This window comes from Myotis yumanensis, unplaced genomic scaffold, assembly GCF_028538775.1.
Source record: "Myotis yumanensis isolate MYYU_CA2020_CCGP unplaced genomic scaffold, mMyoYum1.0.hap1 SCAF_3, whole genome shotgun sequence".
NCBI lineage: Eukaryota > Metazoa > Chordata > Mammalia > Chiroptera > Vespertilionidae > Myotis > Myotis yumanensis.
The window spans coordinates 80,113,734-80,130,644 of record NW_027223754.1 but is presented as its reverse complement, the minus strand read 5'-3'; the positions used below and the strand labels follow the sequence as shown (position 1 = coordinate 80,130,644).

Genomic DNA, 16,911 nt, shown 5'->3' with positions numbered 1-16,911 from the left:
AACACTGTATCTGACAAAACTGGCCTTCAAAATGAAGGAGAAATAAAGACTTTTCCAGGTAAACAAAACTGGAGGCAGTTTATTATAACTAATTCTGCCTTAAAAAATTACTAAAGGGAGTTCTTTAAGTTGAAACAAAGGGCAACCCGAAAGCAACATGAAGACATACGAAAATATAAAGCTCTTTGGTAAAGGAAAGCATGCAAATTTTAGGCAAATAAAAAATACAGAACCTTGTATTACAGGAGTGTATGTGCATAAATAATTTTAAATTAAGGCATAGAATTTAAAAGACAAAAGCACAACTAACTATAACAATAAAACTATGTTAAAGGACACAAATTATAAGAAGTGTACTTTGTGATACCAATAACATAAGGTGAGGGCAGAGAGATTAGAGGAGTAGAGTTTATGTATATGATTGAAGTTAAGTTGTGATGAATTTAAAACAATTTGTAAAATGGCGTTAGAAAGTCCATCCCTGCCTTAGCTGGTTTGGCTCAGGGGAGAGAGCATCCGACTATGGACCAGAGGGCTCCAGGTTTGATTCCAGTCAAGGACACATACCTCAGTTGCAGGCTCTTCCCCAGCCTTGGGCCTTGGTCAGAGCATGTGCAGGAGACAACCAATCGGTATGCTCCTCTCACATTGATGTTTCTCTCTGTCTTTCTCTCTCTTCCACTCCCTCTAAAAATCAATGGAAAACATTCTCAAGTAAGGACTTAAAAAAAAAAAAGAAGACGAAAAAAGAAATTTAAAATCACTCTAGCTGGTTTTGCTCAATGGATAGAGCACTGGCTTGCTGACTGATGGGTACTGGGTTTGATTCTTGGTTGCAGGCTCTATCCCCAGTGGGGAGTGTGCAGGAGGCAGCCAATTGATGATTCTCTCTCATCGTTGATGTTTCTATCTCTCCCTCTCCCTTTCTCTCTGAACTCAATAAAAATATTTAAAAGAAGAAAAGAAAGTCCATCCCTATAGCAATTACTTTAAATGTAAATGGATTAAATTCCACAAAAAAAGAAACAGAGTTGTTTGATGGATAAAAACAAGATGTTAGACTAAATGATATCTACAAGAAACTCACTTTATTATATTTTATATTTATTATTGATACTATTAAAGGTATACCATTTTTCCTGTATTTGTCCACCCCCACACAGCTTCAACTCCCCCTTCCCTCTGGCCATTACCTCACTGGTTCCCGTGTCTATGGATTATGAATATATGGTCTTTGGCTAACCCCTTCACCTTCTTTTATCCAGTCCCTCCTCCCCACTCCCCTCTGACAGTTGTCAGTAAAACCAAGAGCTGGTTCTTAGAAAGGATCAACAAGATTGATGGAGTTCTAGCCAGGCTCACCAGGAAACAAAAAGAGAAAATAAATGAATAAGCAAAATCATAAATGAAAGAGGTGAAGAAACAATGGACCCCAGAGAAATACAAAGGATTACAATGAAATACTATGAACGACTTTATTCCAACAAACGGGACAACTTGGACAAAATGGACATATGCCTAGAAATATACAACCTTCCAAAACTCAGTCAGGAAGAATCAGAAAATCTGAATAAGCTCATAACTACTGATGAAATTGAAGCACTAATTAAAAAAAAAAAGAACTCTCAACAAACAAAAGTCCTTGTTCAGATGGATTCACAGGGGAATTTTACCAAATATTCGAAAAGGAACTAACACCTCTACTCCTCAAACTTTTCCAAAATTTTTAAGAGGAACACTTCCAAACTCTTTCTATGAGGCCACCATCACCCTAATTACAAAACCAGAAAAGAAAGAGAACTACAGACCAACATCCCTGATGAACATAGATGCTAAAAACCTCAACAAAATTTTAGCAAACCGGATCCAGCAATACATCAAAAGGATCATACATCATGACCAAATGAGATTTATTCCAGGGATGCAAGGCTGGTACAATATTCCCAAATCAGTAAATGTGATACAGCACATAAATAGATTGCAAAACAAAAATCACATGATCATAGCAATAGATGCAGAAAAAGCATTCCACAAGACCCAACACCTTTTTTTGATAAAAACTCTCAGCAGAGTGGGCGTAGAGCAGTGATGGCGAACGCATGACACGCGTGTCAGAGGTGACATGTGAACTCATTTTTTTGGTTGATTTTTCTTTGTTAAATGGCATTTAAATATATAAAATAAATATCAAAAATATAAATCTATGTTTTACTATGGTTGCAAATATCAAAATATTTCTATATGTGACACGGCACCAGAGTTAAGTTAGGGTTTTTCAAAATGCTGACATGCCGAGCTCAAAAGGTTCGCCATCACTGCCGTAGAGGGAACATATCTCAACATAATAAAGACCATATGTGACAAACCTATAGCCAACATCATACTCAATGGGCAAAGACTAAAACCATTTCCCTTAAGAACAGGAACAAGACAGGGATGTCCACTTTCACCACTCTTATTCAACATAATTCTGCAAGCCCTGGCCATAGCGCTCAGACAAAAAGAAGACATAAAAAGAATCCAAATTGGAAAGGAGGAAGTAAAATTGTCATTATTTGCAGATGACATGATACTATACATAAGAAGCCCTAAAGACTCCATCAAAAAACTACTAGATTTAAAAAATGAATTTGGAAACATAGCAGGATACAAAATTAACACAGAAAAATCCATAGCATTTTTATACACCAATAGTGAACTCTCAGAAAGAGAAACTAAAAACAAATAAACGAACAAAAAACAAACCACAATCTCATTCACCATTGCAACAAAAATATTAAGATACTTAAGATAAAATTAACCAAGAAGGTAATAGACCTGTACTCAGAAAACTAGAGGACATTGAAAAAAGAGGTAGAAGAATATATAGACATGTGAAAATATACCATATTCATCAATTGGTAGAGTCTACATTATTAAAATGTCCTTACTACCCTAGGCAATTTATAGATTTAATGCAATCCCCATTAAAATATCAATGGCATATTCCAGAGACCTCTAGAACAAACACTCCAAAAATTTATATGGAACAAAAAAAAACCAAAAAAACAAAAACACCCTGAAGAGCTGCAACAATCTTGAGGAAGAAGAACAAAGTTGGAGGAATCACAACACTAGATATCAAGGTATACTACAAAGCCACTGTACTCCAAACTACTTGGTACTGGCACAAGAACAGGCATATAGATCAATGGAACATAACAAAGAGCCCAGAAATAGACCCAAGTCACTATGCTCAATTAATATTTGACAAAGGAAGAAAGAGCATAAATTGGAACAGAGACAGTCTCTTCAATAAATGGTGCTGGAAAAATTGGACAGGCACAAACAAAAAAATGAAATTAGACCACCAACTTACACCATACACAAGAATAAATTCAAATGAATAAAAGACTAAAATGTAAGATGTGATACCATAAAAGTCCTAGAAGAAACCATAGGCACCAAAATCTCAAGACAACACTCATAGCAATATGTTTACCAATACATCTCCAAGGACAATGGAAATTAGGAGAAAATAAACATATGGGACTACATGAAGATAAAAAGCTTCTTCACAGCAGAAAAAACCATCATCAAAATACAAGAGACCCCAACAACATGGGAGAACATATTTGCCAATGATATATCCGATAAGGGGTTAATCTCCAAAATATATAGGGAACTCATACCCTTAACAAAAGGAAGACAAACAATCCAATTTAAAAATGGGCAAAGGACTTAAATAGATGTTTTTCCAAAGTGGACAACAGAAGCCAAGAGACATATGAAAAAAATGCTCAAAGTCACTAATCATCCAAGAGATGCAAATCAAAATGACAATGAGATATCATCTCACACCTGTCAGAATGACTATCATCAACATATTAACTAAGGAAAAGTGTTGGCAAGGTTGTGGAGAAAAGGGAACCTTAGTATACCGCTAGTGGGAACGAAGACTGGTGCAGCCACTGTGTAAAATAGTATGGACTTTCCTCAAGAAATTAAAAATGGAATTGCCATTTGACCCAGTGATCCTACTTCTGGGAATATATTCGAAGAAACCAGAAACACTCATCAGAAAGAATATATGCACCCCTATGTTCATAGCAGCACAATTTACAATAGCTAAGACTTAGAAACACCCTAAGTACCCATCAGCAGATGAGTGGATAAAGAATCGATGGTACATTTACACAATGGAATACTGCGCTGCTATAAAAAGGAAGGAACTCTTACCATTTGCAACAGTATGGATGGACCTGGGGAGTATTATGCTGAGCAAAATAAGCCAGTCAGATAAAGATAATATCACATGATCACACTCATATGTGAAATCTAATTAACCAAAAAAACTGATGATAAAAATAGACCCAGAGGAATAGAAGCATGAATAGACTGTTGAACCTCAGAGGGAAGGCAAGGGAGGGTGGGTGGGAAGAGATCAAACAGTGAACTTGTATGCATATATGTATAACCTCTGGACACAGACAATGGGGTGGTGAGGGCAGAGGGTTTGGGGGGGAGGATGGAAGAGGGCTGGGAGTAATTAATGGTGGGAAAAGGAGGACCTATGTAATACTTTCAACAATATAGATTAAAAGAAAAATAAAGAAAATACCTAAGAATAAATTTAACCAAGGATGTAAAAGACCTATACTCTGAATATTATAAAACACTGAAGAAAAAAAATTGAAGAAGATACAAACATGTGAAACATATATTGTGTTCATGGATAGAAGGAGTTAACATCATTAAATGTCCATAGTACCTAAAGCCATCTATAGGTTCCATACAATTCCTATCAAGATATCAATATAGTATTTCACAGAACTAGAATTAATATTCCAAAGTTTACATGGAACTACAAAAGACCCCAAATAGTAATAGCTATGAGAAAGAAGAACAAAGTTGGAGGAATCATAATACTACCTGATATCAAACTACACTACCAGGCCATAGTAATCAAAACAGCATAGTATTAGAATAAAACAGACATATGGCTCAATGGAACAGAATGGAAAACCCTAGAAGTAACCCCATGCCTTTATAGCAAAATAATATTTGACAAATTAGGCAAAATCATACAATTTGGTAATGATAGGCTATTTAATAAATAGTTTTGGGAATATTGAACAGATACATGGCAAAAAAATGAAACAAGCCCACTTTCCTACACCATACATAAAGATAAACTCAAAATGGATCAAAGACTTAAATGTTAGACTTGAAACCACAAAAATTCTAGAAGAAAATAAAGGCAGGTAAAATCAATTATTTTTATGACATATCACCTCAGGCAAGGGAAACAAAGGAAAAAATAAACAATTGGGACTATTTCAAATGCAAAAGTTTTTGCTCAGCAAAGGAACCCACCAACAAAATGAAAAGACAACCCACTAAATGGGAGAATGTATTTGCCATTGATATATCTGATAATGGATTAATATGCAAATTTATAAAAAAAAACTTATAAAACTCAACACCAAAAAAAACCCCGCATAAACAATCTAATTAAAAAATGGACAAAGGACCTCAATAGACACTTCCCCAAAAGTTCCAATGGCCAAAGGATCCTCAATGTCAGTAATAATCTGATAGATGCAGATGAAAACCCCAAGATAACACCTCATGCCTGTCAGAATGGCTATCATCAATAAATCAACAAACAACAAGTGTTGGTGAGGATATGGAGAAAAGAGAACCCTTATGCATTATTGGTGGGAATGCAGATTGGTGCAGCCACTGTGAAAAGCAATATGGAGTTATACAAAAAAATTAAAAATGGAACTGCCTTATGACCCAGTGATTCCACTTCTGGGAATATATTTGAAGACACTAATTAAAAAGAATATATGCACCCCTATCTTCATTGCAGCATTGTTTACAATAGCCAAGATTTGGAAGCAGCCCAAGTGTCCCTCGGTAGATGAGTGGATAAAAGAGCTGTGGTATATTTACATAATGGAATATTACTTGGTCATAGAAAAGAAGGAAATCTTACCCTTTTTGACAGCATGAATGGACCTGGATAGCATGCTTAGTGAAATGATCTAATCAGGAAATACAAGTACCACATGATTGCACTTATTCATATGTTGAATTTAATGCACAAAATGAACTAACAAGCAAAATACTGACTTCATATATAGAGAGCAGGCTGACAACTGTTAAGTGGTGGGGGTGCTTGGTGGGGTCAGGCTGGAATGATTGAGCAAAAGAGGAAAAAAAAGGGAAAGAACTTTTGGACATGGATAATAGCTTGCTGATGCTCGGGGGAAGTGGGTGGGGAGGTGGGGAGGAAGGTAGGGGAGTGATAAATGGTGATGGATGGAGGCTTGACTTGGGATGGTGAACACACAATACAATGTACAGATTATGTGCTGTAGAACTGTGCACCTGAAACCTATATAACTTCTAAACAGTGTCACCCCAATAAATTCAATAAAAAGGAAACAAAAAGTAGAAACATTAATAATTGTTTTTGAAGAGACAAAATTCACAAATCATTAACTATAACAGAAAAAAGAAATTTAAAATAAAAAAAAACACTCAGAAATGAAATAAAAGACATTACAACTGATGCCACAACTAAAAATAATCATAAGAAAGTACTATAAACAGCAACATTTTAACAAATGGATAAGTGGGAAGATATGGAAGGCAGCTATGCTCACCACTATACCACCAACGCAAGTGGGAAGATATGGATACATTTTTAGAACATACAGCTTATTGAGACAACATCATGAAGAAATAAAATTTCTGATAGACCTATAACCAGTAAAGAGATTGTGTTAGTAATCAAAAACTTCCTAACAGAGAAAAACCCAGGACCAGATGGCTTTTGTTGAAGAAAGAATCCTTTCTCCATTGTGTAGCTTTGGAACCCTATTGAAGGCCATTTGACCATGATTATTTGTACTGTACATTTAAAAATGGTAAAATTTTAAATTAGATGTTATGTGTTTTACCACAATAAAGTTATTAAATACACTAGAGGCCTGGTGGATAAAATTTGTGCATGGAGGGGTCACTCAGCCCGGTCTGCACCCTCTCCAATCTGGGACCCCTGGAGGGATAGGGCTTAAACCAGCAGTCGGACATCCCTTTTGCAATCCAGGACCAGTGGCTCCTAACTGCTGGTCTGCCTGCCTGCCTAATCGCCCCTAACCACTCTACCTGCCTGCCTGGTTGCTCCCTAACTGCCCCCCTGCTGGCCTAATCGCCCCCTAACTGCTCCCCTGCCTATCTGATTGCCCCTGCCAGCCTGGCTGCACCCTAACTGCCCCCCTGCTGACCTGGCCACCCCCTAACTGCCCCCCTGTGGGCCTGGCCGCCCCCTAATTGATCCCCTCCAGGCCTGCCTGATTGCCCCTAACTGCCTCTGCTTGCCGGCCTGATTGCCGCCTAACTGTCCAGAAGGAAGTCGGAAGTCCTGAAGATGTCCGGTTGACCCAGTCTAATTAGCATATTACCCTTTTATTAGTATAGTTAATGGAAATAATAGAAGAGGTTAAGGATATAAATAATAATACAAGAGGAACTTTTAAAACTAAAGAATATTTAAATTTAAAACACAAAAGATGAGTTAAATAGATTATACTAAGCTAGAATGTGAATTAGTACACTGGAAAACAGATTTTAGAAATCACACAGAATGCAGCAAAGTGAGATGAAAAATATGAACAGTTCAGAAACATGGAGAAGACAATGAAATGTCTAAAGAATGTCTAATATACATTCATGAAAGAGCAATAGAAAGAACAAGAGAGGTGCAAGATTTTAAGAGATGAATTTGAAGAGATTTACTAAAAAACCTGATTACTCAGATTTAGGAAATACAAAGAAATGTAAGTAGATTAAAGACAAGTAAATTCACACCTGGATATAAGTCATGCAAATTGTATAACCCTAGAACCAAAATAAAGTTCTGAGGGGAAAAAAAAAAAAAGCAGACCTTAATAGCAAGCAAAGAATATGAAAAACCAAAATAAAACATATAGCAGTTATCTAAAAAGCAAAATTAGAAGTCTAATAAATGCAGTAAGGGCTAAGATAAAAACCAATCAACCAAACAAATTAACCTACAATAAGTTATAGAATTCAAGCATAGAATTGAGCAAGAAACATTTTAATATATTTCTTTTGTTTATGAAAAATGCCTTTAAGTAAGTGAAAGGCAAACCACAGATGAATAACCATATTGACAAAGGACTTGCATCCAGAATAGGTTAAGAATTTATACAAGTGCACGAATTTTAAAAAGTCAATGCACTAGAATAAAAGGGACACATTTCTTTAACAGAAGAAATAACCAAAGATGGCCAATGGGCCAGTTAATATGTGAAAACATATTAATAGTTAAAAATCTTCAGTGAAATCCAAATTAAAATCACAATGCACAGCCATCAAAATAGGTATTTTTTTTTTAAATGACATGTGTTGGATAGTTTCGAGATCAATTGGAATTCTCTGTAAAGAAATAAAATGTTTCAATGAAAAACTATGCATTATCTAGAGGACAATCCTATGGCATTTTATTTTGGCTTTTTTTTTTTTTTTTTTGTCTGTAAGCTATTTACAATGCATTGTCTACATAGGGCATGCTCTTTCTGATATCTGATTCCAACACTATTTCTTATCTTTGAGCTATTTTACACTCTATATTAACCTCCCCTCCCCCTTTGCGGATTCTCCTTAAAACTGATTGTGACATCAGCCTACTTACCTAATAGAATGTATTAAATAAGATGTTTAAGGTGTTCATTTTTATATCTGCATGACAGTCATCATTTTACCCTTTTTTGAAAGGATTCTTTTAATCTTTTACCCTGATGGTGGAAGTATAAAGTAGCAGCACTGCTATGGAAAACTCTTTGACATTACTTAAGGTGAACATATTAATATACTATGCATATATCTCTCCAGAATGAGTATATATGTGCATCAAGGATAGGTGCAAGACTGTTCATATTAAGCCTTTCTTATAGTAGCCTATGACTGATACAGTCCAAATGTTCACAACAGCACCATGATGAAATAAATTTTGTCATAATCAAACAATGAGATATATTTATCAATAATAATTAAAATAAATAACAAAACAAGCAAACAAAAAGAAACTTTAAACATGAATCAATGTTACAATCATAATGTGGATAAAAGAAGCCCAAACAAAAGACTACATGCATAATTCCATCTATGTAAAATTCAAAAACACAAATTATCTATTATCTATCATATATCTATCATCTATCCAGCTATCTACACACACACACACACACACACACATACATATATATATACATATATGTGTGTATATATATATATATATATATATATGACTTTAATGTGCATTTCTTAATATAGTCATAGTCCAACAAAATAGTCCATTAGTCCATATATTTGTGTATATGGACTTTTTTTGTGTGTATATATATTTGCGGCCAGAGTATTATGACCACCCCATCAGTACTTCATTGGGCCACCTTTTGCCTTCAATACTGTGGCGATTCTTCTTGGCATTGACCCCACGAGATGTTGAAAGGTGATGCGAGGAATCTGACACCAGGCCTGATGAATAGCACTGTCCAGTTCTGTGAGATTTGATGCTTGTGGAACCAGCTGCCTGATAGCTCTTTTAACTTCGTCCCACAAATGCTCAATTGGATTGAGATCTGGTGATTGTGGGGGCCACCTAAGCAAGGTGAACTCTCCCTCATGTTCTTGAAACCACTCCTGCACAATACAAGCACTGTGGCATAGCGCATTGTCTTGTTGGAAGAAGCCATCTCCATTGGGATACGCCATCAACATGATAGGATGAACTTGATCAGCAACGATACTTAGATATGTTGTGCTATTCAGACGTTGTTCCACATGAATTAAAGGGCCCAAATCATGCCAGGAAAACATGCCCCAAACCATAGCACTGCCCCCACCAGCTTGAAGGGTTGTACTCATGCATGTGGGGTACATGCTTTCATGCTGTTTCTGCCAAATTCTCACGCTGCCATATGCATGATGCAACTGGAAATGTGATTCATCGGACCACATGAACTTTTTTCCAATGCTCGACTGTCCAATCCTTATCTTCCTATGCTTGGGTAACTGTTGTGGTAAACAACTTGCTTCCCTGCTTATAATGGTCTGGCCCTCTAGCAACTTCAGTGCGAAATTATAGCTAATTTGCCTACAAATATCAGGTGGTCATAATAATTTGGCCACTCAGTGTATATTAAAACAAGGATAAAATAAAAACATTTTCCAAGAAAAATGGCCCATAGATCCTTCTCAGTAAGAAGGATCCTATATAATAAAACCCTAATATGCAAATTGACCGAACAGAGAAACGACCGGTCGCTATGATGAACACTGGCCACCAGGGGGAAGACTCTCAACACAGAAGCTGCCCCCTGGTGGTCCGTGCATTCCTGCAGGGGGAGCGCAGCTCAGCCAGAAGCCGGACTCACAGCTGGTGAGCGCAGTGGTGGTGGCGGGAGCCTCTCCTGTCTCCAAGGCAGCACTAAGGACGCCTTGGGGGATGTCTACCTGCAGGACGGGCTGAAGGACCTTCCCACCCCCCAGTGCATGAATGTCATGCACCGGGCCTCTAGTATTATACATAAAAGGGAGGCATGAGATGCAAGCAACAACAGTGGTAATTTTTTCTCACATGGATATAAGCATTGGTCAACTATGTTCACATTATGGAGTATACAACAAGGTATCACTAAAATACAGAGTAATAATAGCATACACTGCAGAAGAAAGTTATAAGAATTAGATTTGTCCTTAGGCTAAGCCACAGGCTCCACCTTACTGCTCCTGTTCATTGCTCCTGACACTACATTTAGAATCTCATTTGTGCCCTCTGCCCCACTGAACTTCTTTTGCTTTCCAGATTGCCCTCCCTGAGACCATGTCAGTTTACTTCCACCCACTGTCAGCTCCCAGGATGCAAGGCAGAGCCAAACCCGATTCCTCTCTCCATGCTCAAAGAGGTGTGTCAGAAACAGGATAGCTATGAATACCAACTTCTGTGGCAATCCAGAAACCCCATCATACTCTCTGCAATTTCCCACTTGAGCACTGGCACTGCTTTTGAGTTTTTCTGAGTGCCAGGAAACACTTTAGGGTTTCACTGATTTAATCATCTAAGTCAGCAATTTTCAACCTTTTTCATCTCATGGCACACATAAACTAATTACTAAAATTCTGTGGCACACCAAAGAATGTATTATTTCTCCTTCCCAATATGACCCAAAAAAGTATGATTTTGATTCATGCTCACTGGACAGCTATTGTTGGGTTGGCTGTTGTCTTTTTTTTTTAAATCCTAACCCAAGGATATTTTTTCCATTGATCTTTAGAGACAGAATGGAAGAGGGGTGGGGGAGACAAGAGAGAAAGAGAGAAACATCAATGTGAGAGAGACTTAAGAACTGGTTGCCTCACGAATGTGCCCCAACTGGGGCCAGGGACTGAACCTGCAACCGAGGAACGTGCCCCTTGAGTGGGAATTGAACCCATGGCCCTTCGGTCCATGGCCAACACTCTAATCACTGAGCAAAACCATGGTGACTGTCATTTTTTTTATTTATTTGACAATCTAAGGGAAAAGAGACCAGTGCCCATGACTAAAGAGTTAGATATTGTATGTTCTAAAAATTCTTGCATCACACCAGTGTGCCTCTTGCGGCACAACAGTTGAAAATCACTGATCTAAGCAACTGCTTCTTCAGGTGTTTTTCTTTGTTGTTGTTACTTACCTCTCATAGTTTCTGTCAATTGAGGTATTGATTCTGTATTGGCCCAGGAAGATTTTCTTTGTTCTTAGAATGAAAGTTGCTTTGCTAAAGTTTGCTCTGCTTAAATCATTGGCATGACAAATACTGCACACCCTGTTTTTGAGGTATTAATATGGTTTAACAGAACAGGTGGTTGAGCCTTTTGTTGCTATCATTCACTAAGGCACATATCCTTGTACTTCCCAGGAAATATTTGAAAGCCATATGTGAATAATATTTGGACTTACAGTCAGTTTGGCTTATATGTTCTGCTGTAATCATCCATTCATACACATATCAAAAGTTGTCTAGTAAATTATTCTTAGAATTCTTAGCTGTACCTAATGTAAGGTTTATAAAATGATAAATGCATTTATTTTGGGGGGATCTTCATTGAACCTGAACACAACATTGTCTTAAAACTATCTTGATAGTAAAGTAAGTTAAATCATGCGAAATTGCTATTTGACTATTTTGACCAATACAAACTGAAATTACATATATAGTTTATGTAAATGTATGCTTATTAATGTTTTACTCACAAAATGATATAGTATGATGACGACACTCAATATTTTGTTTATGTATGTGTGAAATATTTTTCTAACACTTCTTCTCGATGGTAGTGTCCAATTTTTAGGCGTGGAGACTTTGTGGTATAAATTTAATTGAGAGAGAATCATATAGGAAAGACAGAGACTTGCCTATTTTCTTCTATTTGAATTCTTAACACCCAGAAGAACGTGGAATAAGCAGGTACTCAATAAGTATTAGCATAAATGCACAAAAGAATTCTTATATTTTTATAGCCAGTGCATCTGGAAGACAAAAAAACAATGATTGAGTACCTACTATATTCTAGGGACTTTTTACTTCTTTTTTTTTTTCACTAGGAAACGAAGTTTATTTATCATGTACACAAGTTGTGTCTGACATCTGAGAAAATGTTATTTACATGAAACTCCATAGATTAAAACATACAGTATTTGCATTTTAACACCATAGGGTCCCAGGGCTCAAACAGGACGCCTGCATCACAGCTATTTGCTCTGCCACCAGGAACCATCATGGCGGTAACAGGGGCACGTTTTTCTGAGTCTCTGCGCACAGCTCACACGCCGGCCGGGCATCCGTGGAGGAAGACACGGCTGCCCTGGCACTCACGCCCGCACCGGGGCCTTGCGCCTCCGGATCCTCGCCCGCCTCCTCCTCAGAATCAGATCCCTCGCTGTCCGGCGACTCGCCACCTCCGCCAGCTCCTGGTTCTCCCTCTGCAGGAGGGCGATCTCACTTGCCTTCTGCTCAATTTCTCGGTGGAGCTTCTCGTTTTCCTTCAGCGCTTCATAGAGCACCTTCCGCCGCTGCTCCGCCACTTCCTTCCAATACTGAGAGGACGGGTTTTCTGCAGCCATGAGATCCAGTGCCTCCTGGGTAACTCCTCGGAGCTCCGGGCTCTCACCCTGCTCGGGGACAGCAGGGACTCCAGAGCCAGAAGTCTTAGAGGCCGACTGATCACTGAGATGCTTCGGTTTGAACGAGCCTTTAACCAGCTCCTTCTCTCTTCCCACGAGGGGCCCAGCTGTGGACGGCTGGATCATCTTCAGGGTCCTTCTAGGGACAGGACTGCTCTGCACACGCCCATGGGTGCCTTCCTGTTTCTGCTTCATATTGGGGTTCATTGTGGACCAGGACGCTGAAGAGTCAGGGAGGACCAATGCCGGCAGGCGGGCAGCCCCGTGTAGACCTCCTGCCACCTCCGCTCACTCGTTGGAGGAAACTGTTCGATCCTGGCCCTCCGCCCAGAACCCAGACAGCTGCACGGCCCCACCTCCACACGGTGGCTGTCACGCGCTGCTCCCACTTTTTACTTTTTATAGTTATAATTTCTTATCACAAAAGTAATTTAAACTTATTCTAATGGATCTTAAACATTCCAGAGATATGTAACAGAAAATAAAAGCCCAGGGGTTCCCATAGGTGTGGACAGAGTCGGCAAAGAAGGAGTTACACGGAGACAGTGTTCAGTTGATCAGCATAGTGAGGTTCTCTAGCCAGGTTCTGTCTTTATTGTCCTGTTACATCTGTATTTATACCAGTTGATTTTAATCCTATCCATTCTATTCCAAAGGTTAGGGCATTTGTTAATCTAGTTCTGTTGAGTTTAATCCTGTCTAGGTTAATCTCTGTGTTCCATTATAAGGGCTATTCCAAGGTCACTGCTCTACTGATAAGCTACAAGGAAGTGACTGAAGGAGATTATCCTACCCAATAAAGGTTATGTCCTCCCAGCCTCGATGCTTGCCTTCCCTGGGACTGCCCTGTGTCAGTGAGTCTCCAGGGGTATAGGCTTTGGTGCTTTCCCTAGTGGGCAGACCCCTGAGGATGTGGGCCCAACTGTGGTGGGCTGCATATCTGGCACTTTGGCCAGAGGGGTCATGCTGTGCTGTCTGTTCCTAAAACACTAGATAGGAAGGCACTGACATCAGTCCAGGCCTTGAGGTATGGTCTCATGGCCCCTTCCCAGCACGCAGGCCTTCTTTCTCAGAAGGCCAGGAAGTCTCATTCCAAATTTGGGAGACAAAGGACTGAAAAAAGTATAAATAAAGAGAGTTTCCTCCATATTGGGGGGCCCAGAATTTGAAAGACACATTTTTCTCTGGGCCTCCACAGAATTTAATAATAAAATGTAACTCTTGCAGCCAGCGCTGCAGTTCAGCCTTTGCTTCAGCAGGGTGCTGTGACTGTGGTCAGCTGGCCAGTTTAATAAAGGCTCTTAAATTTAAATTCTGAGTCAGTGGTCTATCTCGCTGAGTGAACCATAACACAACAAGTCCCAAATTTATTGAAAAATCCTCACCTGGGGAAACAACCTTTCTCAGGGAGGTGGTCCTGTTTAAAACACATAGCACTAAGAGGGGGAGCAAACATATGCCATATACGCCAGGTCCCTTGAAACATAAGCTGTGCAGATGTTTCTTCCCTGCTGCGACTGTGTCAAGCAGCAAGGGTGAACCGGCTTCCGGCAAATTCCCCCATTTTTATTTTTTAAATGACAGCACGTGTAAATGAGTGGCCACCTCTCGGATTGGGTTGTTTAAGACTCGGAAGAAGACTTGTTTGTGATTTTGCTAACAGGTCAGTTCGAGGCTTAACCCTATATCAGCTCCCCACATCAAGGTTACTACTGTTCAGGTGTTATGAATATTCCCCTGTTGTTGTTTTTTCTATCATGTATATTTACATAGTATACATTTAAAGTCATCCTGAATACCCAAATCTAAGCCATTGATTTGGGCTTAATGTTGCTTTGCTCTTTCTGCATTGGACTCCTTTTCCCTTTGCCCAACAGAGCCTCAGAAATAATGTGAAGGCTTGAGAACACATCTTATGAATAAGATCCAGGGAGTTGAGTTTCTTCTCTCCTATTGGCCTCACAACAGGGCTACAAGTAGGCATTATTAACCCCATTCTTAGTGAAGAAGCTCAGAGATATTAAGGAACTTGTAACACAACTGGTGGGACATTTGGGCTTGCTTCACTAAAGTGCCTTGTGCGCCATGGATCTTGGCTTGTCTTTTCTATATCATGGCAAAATGCAAAATGAATAGAATTGAACTGTAGACATTCAGAGTTAGTATTATGTTGTCCATTTGCATGAAATGTCTGAGTAAAGCTTGTTTTCACATTTATTGTCAACTAAGAATAGTGTTTAGATTTAAATTCAAATGTCAACACTTTAGTTTAACTTAAAATCATCAAACAAAGGGAAAAAATAATGGACCAGTTTGGTGAGATAAAGGCAATACCTGGTACCAGCAGCATACAAGTATGTATATGTAATTGAAAACTTGTGCCATACTTGTATAAGATAAAATATTAAAAATTATCTTCAGAAAAGAACAAAACCTAAATTATATGCACTAAGAAAAGATCATACAGTCAATAATAAAGTGATTGGATTAAAAGGTTAAATGACACAAAGAGATTTATCTAGAGACCCAGGGTGTTGCAATTTCTCCTCCACTGGTAAAACTTTTATTCCTGTCCTCTTAAAGGAACATTTACATTTATTAACAGTCTTACGTAAAAAAAAATGTGAAAACACTTATTTATAAATAAAAGTAACTTAATTTTCTTCTGCATGTTTTAGAAATGCCATTAATGCCTGGGTATCTGTCTGTTAAGGTGAGAGCTAGTTTGATAAAAGACAGGATACCAGAGGCCATTACAGAAGAAAAATGGTGACACCTAAACCTTTAGAAACAGAAAGCTGTAGGAGGCCGCCTAATCATTTGTCTCACAAACAGAGCATATGTTCACATACTGGTGTCTTATAAACCTGAAGGCATCGACTGCATTTGTCACTAACTCCAACCCAATATTTGTTTTCAATCATTTCTAACCCAAGAGGCCTGGATGATACAAACCCAATTTAAAGGCTAACAAAATTGTCTTCCCTTCTCTGTATTGCAACGAGTTATGTGCCTCACATAAAGAGGAAGGCCTTTATTGTCTTTCTGATCTGGCAGCTTTTATTTTGTTTCAGCTTTTCAATAGTAGCCTGAAAACAGATGTACAAAAGATTTAGATGTGTTCATGATGCCCAGTTTGTAGAATCGGTTTTTATTTCCCTTGTCTAACTTGGACTGTAGTAATTTTTATTTATATATTCATTTTTTGGTGCAAAAACAAAACACAAGTGGTTTGCCAGACATGAAAATTAATATGTCTGAATTGGTAGTGGGATCCAAGTAGTAGCCCTTTCTAGGAAGTAACATGGTATGAGATCCGAGGCCTCAGCAAAACCCAGACTTGGGCAGTTTGCCTAGCTTCTCAGCGCCTCGTTTTTCTTTTCTCTAACATGAGGCTGCAACTACCTATCCCACAGTGCTGTTGTGAAGATTAAATCAAAGAATGTGGCACAAAATAATTGCGTTATATATGTGAACTTTCTCCTCTGTGGATGCCGACTTGATTAGCTTCCACTTGACAAAAGTACAATGTTGACCTTTTCCTTTCCCTGAGTGGGACATGGAATAGAATCTCCTGGATCTTGGCCTGCCAGGTTTTATGCTTGCCAAAATAATTTATAGAGATAGTTTGGCTCCATCTTGAAGATAGAGCACTAAGAAATTGGCTC

The 16,911-nt window shown here is 38.5% G+C and overlaps 1 pseudogene; it reads right to left on the bottom strand.

The window, feature by feature from the left end:
- Positions 1 to 12,836: 12,836 nt before the first annotated feature.
- Positions 12,837 to 13,450, bottom strand: LOC139006221 (geminin pseudogene; annotated as a pseudogene).
- Positions 13,451 to 16,911: the final 3,461 nt, after the last annotated feature.